General features: G+C 34.5%; 1 protein-coding gene across 1 annotated transcript in view; it reads right to left on the minus strand.

The window, feature by feature from the left end:
• Positions 1-12,085, minus strand: part of ARVCF (ARVCF delta catenin family member) — a 372,226-nt gene that overhangs the window by 224,356 nt on the left and 135,785 nt on the right. The window contains exon 3 of the mRNA XM_072413926.1: positions 1,086-1,137. The gene's annotated coding sequence lies outside the window, so the exon portion shown is untranslated. The remainder of the gene's footprint in view (positions 1-1,085; positions 1,138-12,085) is intronic.

Here is a 12,085-nt window from a genome sequence, read left to right on the forward strand (position 1 = left end):
CATTCAGTTCCCGAAACATTTGATGGCTTCTGTATTCAGAATCTAAGCCAAATCAGCATGGGATTCAGAGGCGCACAGCAGTAACCGGTCTCAAGAACACTTGCGATGTAGATACAAATACTTTCCTTTCATCCTACATTATTCCAGAACGGATGCTAATATGCATGCTAGGGTCACATGATAATTCTAATAGACTGGCCACCTCCTTAACTGCAACAATAAAAAGAAAATATACTGCATGCAATAAATATACTGTCGTCCATTTCCATGATTTTACTATTTACAGTATGCTTAAAATCACATTATTTGAACAAAAAGATTATTGTTTTGATCTCCCACATTTTATGTTTTTTAAATGCACTTAAAACTGCAAGCGTCTAAGTAGCTCAGTTCTCTCAAAATCTGCCTATTCCCTTTGAAGAAACAGACCGCAGAATGAAAAACATGTTACATAAGGTTACACAGCAACATAGCAAGCAAAGTTCTAAAAACGAACCCAGCGTATTCTGAGTTACACATTTTTCTTCAAGAAAGTAAAGGAAAGTAAAGCTCATTTATTTCATGTAAGTTGTTTCTCCTTCTAAAACATAAAACTTAAATGAGAACTGAAAAAATATATGCAATAGAAAAAACTGTTTTATTTTTTTAACATTAAAGAAGACAAAGATGAGCTATGGTAATTTTTTCTGAATCCAGAAATCCCAAGTAAAGTACAATTTTAATCAGGTTGAAAAACATTGAAGTAAACATCTACTTAGTTTTCCAATTTAAAAAAAATCCAATTTCATTTTAAATTACATTTTTCCTGTAACTATTTCATCCTGGAACAAAATCCCCAATCAGACTGCTCCAAGAAAAATATAAATCCCTTTAAAATACTTCTTTATCAACCAACATGTTGTTTTCTTTCTATGTTGTGTTTGTCACATACACAGTACACCCATATTTAAAGAAGAAAACTAATGTTGGAACCTCATAATCATAAAGACAAAACTACCTCAACAACATGCAAGTGTAAGTTTATTCAGTAGGGTCATTAAACTGAAATGCACATTTAGGTTACTTATCGTATGGTAAATCCTTACCTAGTATCATTTTACATCAGACAATATACAGAATTGGCAAATTAGTAGATATCTGAAAAGGAAACACAAGATCAATTGTAAATACTTCCTAATAAATGCCAAGTTTAACAAAACACAACTAGGTTACCCTATAGCAATGTGTAATATTTGCAAAAATCTAAAATATAGATCATTCTGTGTTAAGATTAAAATACTAATACCTGCAAACACAAAGATACTTGCTACTTGCACAGCAGTTTGAGTGTATTGGAGGATTCAACTGTTCAATGAAAAATTCCTCCAATTAAAGAATAACGAGTTGTGTGGAAGTTTGTAAAACTAACTCAAGAAGATAAGGATGGAAAGTAACATTTTCACATTTTTCCTATTGATTTCTATTTTCTGGAGTGCTAAACACTGTAAAATTGTATAACAAAAAATGGACACAAATGTCAAATGTCAATGAAAAGTACAAACATTAAACACAGAGCTCTTTTTAAAAAAAAAATAATGTCATTGAATTTGCTAACAGGAAATTCACAATGCACAGAAAAATATTCAGCACACTATATATCAAGGATAGGTTAAGATTAGGTCATTAATGGAAGTTGACTACAAAGGGGGCACAAAAGTGTTCATAGTCAAAAATATAAAGGCAAAAATAGCATTATGGTAGCATTAATGCATTAATGAAGCAATGGAAAACTATCATAACACGTAACACTCCGTAAACGGTTCAGAAAAAAAACAGGACCGCTGATAGTATACATATGTTAAATGATAATCTTTGCTTATTTTACTGGTTTATTTTTCAGAATAATAATAACTGAGGCAGCACTCATCCTGGACACTGACCTTTTCCATTGTAAGCATAGATGAAAATGGTTGATTTAATGCTCACTTTGCATTCATGTTAGTAAATAGGGGTGTTGCGGAGCACAACTTAACTATTATTTTGCTGCTTTTTTTTATATATATATATATATATATATATATATATATTTTTTTTTTTACTATATTTAATTTATTTTGCATCTATTTGTTCCCTTATTTAACCTTTGTGATGAATTTCACAATTTGTAAATGAGTAAATTTTAGAATAAAATATGTCCTTTTTATCTGAAGAAAATTTGTTTTAACGCTAATCAGATTAGATAAAGCTCAAGGGTCTCAGCCTTATTTTCCTCTTTTTTTTAAGAATTTCAGGAGTTTTGAGGGGTGCCCTTTTCTTGTCAGGTTTGTAGTGGGTGCCATATTCTTCTAATTTTTTTATAATGGACTTAAATGGGCTTCATAGAACATGATGTGATGCTGATGAGGAGAAATACTTTTACAAGGTGTTGATACCTTTAACAAGTTCTAATGTTATGTGTCTAATACAATCTAAGGCAGGGGTGCCCACACTTTTTTGGCTTGCAAGCTACTTTTAAAATGACCAAAAAGTCAAATGATCTAACAACAATAAAAATGGTAAACATATATTTATTTTTATATATATATATATACACCGAGTATACTACACAGAAGTGACTGGAGCTGAGATGACTGATGAGACACTGAATGGCAGAATATTGCACAGACATTGCACTATAAGACTATAGTGACAGGAAAGCTACAGCTCTCCTGTCATAGGGGAATGAGGAGCTGCACAAAAAAAAGAACTGCTAATCTGTACAAAGGTCTCTCGGTAATTGAACCCTGACCCCTAGCCTGAACTGACTTGGCCGCCCAGCACTGCTCAGACTGTCCTCCCGGTCATTCTGCCTCCCTCCCCACTCCCCACTGTTACATGCGCCTTCTCATGCATGCAGTGTTCTGCTTTATTCACCCTGTTCACCAGGAACATAACTCCTCCCCCGCTCTTATTGGACCATACGGAGACTAATAGGAAAGTGTTCCTGGAGTGAAGGATGCAAAGTTCTTGGTGTGATCTGATGAAAGACATCCCCAGCATCCCTATAGACGTACAGCAGGGCTAGAACCCTTTAACAACCCTAGATTTGACAACCCCTAGACCTGAGGGGTAAGCCAGGACTCCGCGTTCGACTAGCGTTGCCTTTGCGATCGACTAGTAGATCGCAATTAACTTGTTGGGCACCCCTGATCTAAGGAGTATTGGATTTTTAAATGTTAAATGCTAGGTTCTTATTACAGCAAGGACTTTGATATTGGTCCAACCCAGAATATTTTTTAAGCCGGGTGGGAAGAACTTGTAGGTGGGTGGAAGCCCCTGTATTGTGACCCATTGATAACCACCCAAAAACAGCCACAACAGGTTACTGAAAAGTGCCGGGTGCTGCACCCTAAAAGGGCTGGGGAGAACACTGTAGTGTCATAACTTTAGGACAAAAGCGCTCAAAAAAATCCAAACTTTCATTTTACAAATGTTATTTTTTGGTGCAGTTTTAAACATGATTGTTTTACCTTAGGCAATACAAACATTTTGGCCATCCTGAAAATGCTACAGAAACTGTAGATAAACGTTACAGTGAGTGGTTCTATAAAAAAAAAAAAAAAAAAAAAAACAAAAAAAAAAAAAAAATGTCCATATTAAAAATGCATTTGCAAACAGTCCAGTGCATGATTTACAGTGTGTTTCACAATGTCAAAAATTAGCTACAGGATTTCACAAGGCAAAACATTATGCAGCATGTTGCCATCTTCAAAGCAAATTTGCATTCGGAATATGTTGATGCCTGTTGGGTAGAGCGCAATATTCAGAGCAGTTCCTAGCAGATGTTTAAATTGCAGGCTGGATGAGTAGTGTGACGGAACTTACAAGCAAGTTCAGTTTATGTGAATAAAAAAAGAAAACTATGCTGTCATAGGGTTAACACATTCAGTAACTGTTAAAAATAGGCCTGTTGAAGATACGCAACAGAATCAAAACAATTACAGCAGAACTCCACACAAATATGTCAAGATAAAATTAATTTGTTCATCAAAAAACAAAATACCAGATCCAGCATTTGATGCAAAGTTCACCCTCAATTCACAGATTTCTCTTTTTTTTATTTTTTATTTTTTTTTCTGCCAGTAGATATTCCCTGTCTAATGATTAGGATGATTTACCAACTCTTGGATCATTTCATCGTGGATCTATTTAGTCTGTGACTGGACAGTATAAAGAGAAGCAGCACAATTTGAGGTTATCTCTCTGAAACTCCCCCCCCCCCCCCCCCCGAACAAGCACTGCAAAAGGGTGATACAAGCTCAAATTTGGATACTGAAACTGCTATTAAAAAAAATGAATTTATGATGCATTATAAATTATAGAGCTACATTATATAGTTTAAATTTGACACAACAGTGAACTTGGTGACCAAAACTTTCCTTACTGCAGTTAAGCAACACAATTTGGTCACAGCCCTTCTTCCAGCCTATGACTGCATTGAAGGAGCAGTTAGGCCCTTGCACACCAAACAATTATAACAAGATAAAAAGGAAAGAAGTTATTTAAGTCCAATGACATGTTATCATATCACCCTACCAAAATATAGATCAATATACTGAATAAACACAACCCACGCATATTTACCAATGAATACATGGTAATATATATCTATATTTCTGCTAGTGGTCACAACTGTACATATAACTGGAATTCCAGACAGCATTAAAGGTACATATAAGCAGTATAGTGAAGCATGATACAGGTGTGTATCCAAAGTCCAGTGTTTCAGGGTTTAACGATACACTTTTGTTAAAAAGAACCTACTAATTGATTGTGTTTGCTACTTTATATCTCTAAAGCATTGTGTTATGCAAACTGATATTGGCCTTCTCAATATGTTTTCTAATTGCTATTTTCTATTTTTTTTATCAACTGTTTAATTATTTTAATATTGTGCTTGTACATTGTTTTTCTGTGGTTATAAATAAAGTTTACAAAAAAAAAAAAAAGAACCTACTTGCCCATATTCCAAAAGCCCCCAATATGCACTGTGGACTCCTGTGGGCCGGATTATCAGGAAATAAAAACCATATCCTGCTTATGTCTATTAGTTGCCTGTATATGTTTTAGCCTTGACATAAGCAGGCCATCTAATAATTCATTTCTGTGGGCAACAAAGCCAGATTGTTGGTGAATATTGCAGCAAAAGTTGTTTTTAAGTTTATATTGTGAATGTCTGTGTATTTTTTTTTGTGGAACTAAAGATCTGGTTGAATACAATTCTTAAAATACAATAGAATATTATATTCTTGTTTACTATGGAGAAGTACTTGCTTATGTTAAATCCACTGCACTGGATTCCTGTTGATACTCCCAACATTTCTATCTGCAGATTTACACCCTAAGAGAAACAGAAATCAAAGTGACTGATCTAAACTTTAAAAAAAAATTGATATACAGACTTTAAAAGCCAAAATGCTGCAAAGGGAAGAAAATAAGTAGGATTACATGAAGTGCCTACAAGAACCAAAGTAACTTTTTATTAATAAAATTTTCATACAGTCAATGGCCCCGGGTTTAATAAATGTCTGAGGGCTATACCTTATAATTCGAAGCCTGTAGATACACTTAATTTAAAATGTATTCTATTTAGAGCTATACAGTATCTATAGGAGCGAGTTTCTTCACGATTCATTTTGATTAAAGATTACCATCTATAACTAAGTCTCATACATATCATACAGTCACAATGCCATCTAATACCAGCCCTTCCAGTAAGCTTTTGTTGTCGACTAATGACATCAATGAATTGATTAGTTTTTTTTAAAGAAAACACGACAATCATTTTCAACTAAAGTAAAACTAAAGCCCATGTACAGGTATCACAAACTACCTGCTATTACTTGTATTAACTAGAACTACCAATGTTACCCCTCTGATCCAGGATTTGCACACCCACCATGGTCTCAATTTGCTTGCCTTCATTTCCAGGACCACTACCTGATTTAAGCTCCACCAAACCATACCGGTTTCAAAGTCTAATCTCTTTGAAGGAGAGGAAAACAGAAGGACAGATATTATCTATAGAAGGACAGATATTATCTTTGAGGTTTCTAAACTCAGGTTAGCAGAACTGTTAATAGCAGAATGACACCATGATCTAAGGCACACAGTAAACTATTCTAAACAAAAATTGTATTAAATAGAAGGCACATTGTAGTGCCCGCTCTTAGGGAAGACTTTTACTATTTAAAATAGGCTGACATGTTTAATTTAAAACTATCAATTCCCTTGAGACATTGATTTTTCTGTGTGATTTATGTATTTATGAACAATTAATCCAACATTAGAACCTTAATTATGCATAATTATTTTATTTCTTGTATCTCAAGTACTTAATGTAGAGCTAACACATTAAACAGAAAAAAATGGCGTTCTGGAACAATAACACCTAAGTCTGTTGCTACCCAACAGATGGCTTGCAAAGTCATACACAATTGTTCCCATTATCTGTTCATAATGTGCTCTGAAAAAAAAATGTACAGATACCAAACTTTTCAACGTGTGGTCTATAGTCATGTACAAACGTAAGTAAAACCCACACAACTGGTTGACATTTTTTCCAACATATTTGAGGAGGCAAACATTCAGGAAGTTCCTACAGATAAAGCTGCTTCACCTGGATAAAAACATAAGGACATATCATAATGCTTTTCCGGACACCTATTTAACAAACATAAAATTAGATATAATGACATTTTTACCATTACATAGAAGTGGATAAATGCCTTTTTTTAATATTTTTTTTTTTTTTTGAAAGGGGGGACCCCTCTCCTTCTGTTTTTATTGCAATGGTAGTAAAAACTGAATTAGAAACCCAGAGCCCTCTGGGATACAAATGTCATCTATCCCAGGAAGCTTTGATTTCCTCCACCTGTAAACGCACAGTGAGACTTTTTTTTCAGGAAGAAACTTTACCCCATCTCACTCCTGTGCAGTGTGAGATAGATAGGGTGATGTAAAAAGAACATGGTGTCCAGAAAAACAATGAAAGAGAAAGGCAGCTACATCTTGTTTTTCTGACTGGTTTTCCTGGGAACAGCAAAATGATGTTTAACTCTCCTTCAGTTTCAGAGAAAAGACAAAACCACCTTCACTAAGCCGTAAAAACAAATTACAGGAGACAGACAAGTAGGCTGACAATGTAAAATGGATTAATTCAAAATACATGTATGAGTAATATCATGTAGTCTGCTGTAACATAAAATCAAGGTACTAGATGGGTTAAATCGGGAAAAGTAATTTTATTTTTCTTGCGGCAATGTCTTGCACAGAAGGAATATATATACTACCTGTACTAGACTCCCTGCTGTCTTCCAATATCTCTTTTTAGGAGGAAAAGGGCATTAGTTTTCCAAATGCTGCCATTTCACATTTCAAAAATTTCTGCTTGTCAGATAGTAGAATTGGGCTTCTTGCCAGAGGAAGAAAAATGTTTCTTGTAGTCTTCCGATTATGTTTAACAGCCTCTCCACATGAAACAATGGTGACCAGCATTCTCAGAAGATAAAAATTCTAATGAGAGTGTTTAACCCTCTCTGACATTGTCTTATATTTATCACCACATATCTCATTTTAGGATTCAAACTCTTAATTTCCCATCATACTTACGGAAAGATCATTCCAGCCCTACACATACAGACAATGGGGTTGATTAACTAAAGGAATACAGGCTGTTTACATAGCAAAGCTAGTTTATCACTTTGCAAGGAATGTATTACTAAATGAGATGACGTTCTTCTGAATTCAACCAATCCAATCTAATCATGTGCAAGAAAAAAAGTGATTGGATAGGTGAATTTTCAGTGCAATAAAGGTGATAAATCATGTTGGTAACTGGCTAAATTTTTATAGTGAATGACCACTGATATATCCAATATTTATTATATAAATACAAAGAAAGTATCTTCAGAAATGTACAAACTTGCAAAACAATAGCCCTTGTTCTTGATATTGATGTGGAGATGCCACTGTAACTGACATCTAGTCACAGGTCACATTTAGTCATATTAGCAGTTGGTACCTGCACATGACAATGGATAATTCAACAAGGCATAGCCTTAAAAAAAGTACACATGATTTAAAATATATTTTGTCTGGAGCCAATTAACATAAATGTATGAGTTTATGTAGGAAAGAAAACATAGCTCTTAAACAATAGATCAATCTTCTATAAAAAAAAAAAAACAAACCAAACTGTTGGTGGTCTGTTAAGTAAAACCACTCAGTTTTACATATTAAATTCGTCTGGAACTGACTAATTATTGCTGGGTTTTTGGCCAGTAAAACACTTTGTCTTAAAGTGGTCATATCACAGGGATTATATGAAAATGCCACTGCCAATTACTTTAAAAAAATGCTAACTTCATGGATATAAAGCTGATCTTTTGGTGTCAGTAGTTGGTGACACACCTGAAACAAGCATGCACATAACTGTGTGACAGCTAAAAGAACACTGGAGCTGTCAGTGAGTTAAATATTAAAGACAGGTGTTTAGAAACAATCCAGCTCTATCTTTTAGAACCAGGTCAAAATGACACTTCCACTACTTCCACTACCCCCTAACATTTATTTTATAACTCAAACAATATTTCACTAAGCTCTACTAATTACCACAACGTAAGGCTTATCCCCTAACTGTACTGTAACACCTAATCATTTACCTAACTGGTAAAATGAACTCTTAACATGAAGGTAACACTAAAGTTGTTGCCTAAACAATAAAATAACACTTTCAGCCCTAATGTTGGAGGAAAAACAATGAAATATATTATACTATACTATTCCTAAATTGTGGAGGCTTTGAGGAGAGGAAACTATCAGCTCACATACTTTTTGGTCAAGGACCCTTGATATTTTTGTACTTATTGAACTGATATAAGAAAATGCTTTTATTGGTAAATTGAATTAGAACACCTATAGGGTCACCTGGAAAAATATTAGGGAACCAACCCAAAGATATATAAGAAAAAAGAGAATGTGTAAGTCTGTTCACACAGCAGATAAAAGTGGTTTCTTTGGTTCAAAAAGTACAATTGCAAATGTGTCAGTTTAACATTTTGTTGTTTTTATTCTATGATACATAAATTGGTTTGTTATTGAGTGTTCACTGGTATAATGATTAGATTGGTGAGCTAGAGGGCCCAACACGTTTCACAATATCTGTTTCCTCAGGGGACATAAGAGGATCATGTATCCAAAGGCTCAATAGTTAAACCAAGGGTAAAGACAAAATAAGGGGGGAGGAGAGAAGCAATCCTGCTATATCATCTGCCCCCTTTACTGTGGAGTGGCCATTGTGGTGATACTAGATCCAAATCATGGGGGGTATCAAAAATGTTTTGATTGTAGGGCCAAGTCACTAATCACTGATGGAGATCAGTTATATCAGTCAGAACAATAAGATAGCCCCAGTGAATGAAGAAAACAGCTTGTGGCAATAGACTTTTACCAGTTACTTTGTTGATTAAGTCCACAATGGCTGGGCTTTTATTAGTATAATGAACAGGGCAAATTCAAGCAAATGAAGAGAACCATGAATTATGATTGACATGCCCTTAAGTCTTATTCCCCCAATCATTGACCCTAACTTATCCCTAAACAATTTACAGAAATGCTACTAAGCACTGAGGGTATCTGCTTAGACCCCTTTACAAATCAAACCTTCCACATTTGTTCTCGCAACAACCCCTCTTTAAACATTACTTTTGCACCATCTAATATTTCTCAAAGAAAAATCAATTATAACAGTTTAAAAGTATAAAAAAAAAATAAAAAGCCATTTCAAAGACTACTTTTTCAGAGGCTGCATTATTTAATATTTAAAAACTTACATTGTAAAATCTTTACAGGTATTTAAGAAAATTTACTACAAGCGTTTGGAATCCTGTCCCCTCCAACCCCAGCAACAGACAGTAATATTAGTAATACCCTGGGAAATTAGACTGTTTCAGCCACCTGTCTGCTAGAACAGGCAATAATGTCTGCAGTTGTGTGGACATGTCTTCTACGACCCCCAAAACTTCATGTTTTCTTTAATTTGCATTATGATAAATCCATTCTGCCTAGAATCCTGCTGAGTGCTGTTGATCTTTGCTTGGAAGAAAACAGAAGTGATTCACGCTTAATTTAGAATATCCTACAGGTACAGAGAAAGCATCAGAGCATTAATCTTACATCTGCATAAACCTGTCCAAGGTTTAAGCCGTGAAGCACTTCCAATTGAAATATATTCACTGCATAAATAAACCCAGAGGAAGCACTACACAGCTCTTTTACTCATCAAAATACAAACCTTCTATAAAACCCTACACATTCTGAAAAACGCTAGAACTGCAACAACATGTAAGCTGCAATTATGATGTTTCATATCAGTTTAATAAATCTATATTAACTCTTCTCTCATATTACTCAATATTACTTATAAATACTCAATATACTCAATAATACTTCAAGCTTAATGTTTGCTTATGTTTTCCTTCATACACATGAGGAATGGTTATCCTACTGGAGGTGAAGGTCCAGCTCTAGAAACCTCCTATGTGCATGTCTTATAGATTATAGTAAATAATGTGATGCTGATTAATAAATCAAAGAAACTGGAGTGTGAAAGTCTTAAATGAAGCAACTAAAGAGCTCGAAGATTTATTTACTAGCCAGCCCACGGAATGTGAGAAGTAGAAGCTTACTGATTGCCAAGGTCAATATACACTTTCTTTAATAAAAAAAAATCATCTGTAAATAAAAAGTGCAGGATGAAATAGGATGAAACAAATTCACATAAAACAGATTTAATTTTGAAGTAATCACAATAAAAACATAGTTGACACAAAGGTGACTCATATTAGGTAAATTGCAAATAAGCAGCATTTTTGGGCCATAAGGTATACCAATTAAAAAGTGAGTTTTTAAAACAACCTAACATTTAACTCTAGGATAATTGAAAATTATCTAAATTCAAGAGACATTGGTCATTTATTTCAGAATAGTGCAGTAATTCAGTAATAATCTTTTTTTTGGAGAAGATTCAATTTGCATAAAAAACAGTCACTAGGACTATACACATCTAGTTTAAAATTGTACTACCCTCAGGCCCCCTGTCACTAAAATCCCCAAATTATTAGTATGCTGAAAATCTAGAAGGGCATCAAGGCCTCCCACCTTCATTTCCAGGTTCCCCCATCTTTATTTACTAAGTTATTACTCTGTTTTTCCACACGAAAGCTGGAGGTGATGTTTTCATGCTAATAAAGCCACCTCCTGGAATTTTGTGAATAACTCTCAACCTCTTATACTTATATATTCTTGGTCTGTGGGCTCTATTTGGCTTATGTTCTTCCTTCTGCACCATGTTCCTAGGCATTCTGAAAGTCTTCCTACAACAATGATTATTTCAAATCTTCTATTATTACAGAGAAATCAGACAATGCTTTCAAAGTGTAGGAGCCTCAACCTCAGAATTCAAGGCTACAGCATAAAGAAGTCCAGTGATTGATGACTAAGAGGCATTTATGCAGGTTTTCTGATACTTTGCTTATTTTGCAATCTCTTTACAACTATTTATTCATGGCAGGTGTAGCCTAATAAAGACAAACATATCCAGGCATATGAAAAAAAAGGGTTTTTAACCAACCAGAATAACAAATGGTGCATTGTACCAATTGATTATGTCCACGGGCTATTAGGCCATCACAATAATACTGACCTACGGAGTCTTACGGAAATCTGACCTAGTATAAATCCAAATGAAAAACTGCACCAATTTCAGAACTAGTCTAACTCCTACTCAATTGCAAGCAAACATTGATGAAGAAAATGAACAGTGGAAATTACTGAATTAAAACAAGAAAGGCCACATCAACAAGAAATAACAGTCTACTAGGAATGATTGCTCTATTAATCTGCAGCTCTTAGAGGTGCACACATTAAACAGGGAGCTGCAGTTAAAAGGTTCTGGATGTACTACTTTTCCTTCCATTCATCATTTTAATTTGAGCTGCAGCTGTGGTTGGGCCACCATGATGCTGAGCTGGAAAAATAAAGAATATTGGTTTTGTATGTGTGTTGA

This window comes from Pyxicephalus adspersus, chromosome 6 (genome assembly GCF_032062135.1).
Source record: "Pyxicephalus adspersus chromosome 6, UCB_Pads_2.0, whole genome shotgun sequence".
NCBI lineage: Eukaryota > Metazoa > Chordata > Amphibia > Anura > Pyxicephalidae > Pyxicephalus > Pyxicephalus adspersus.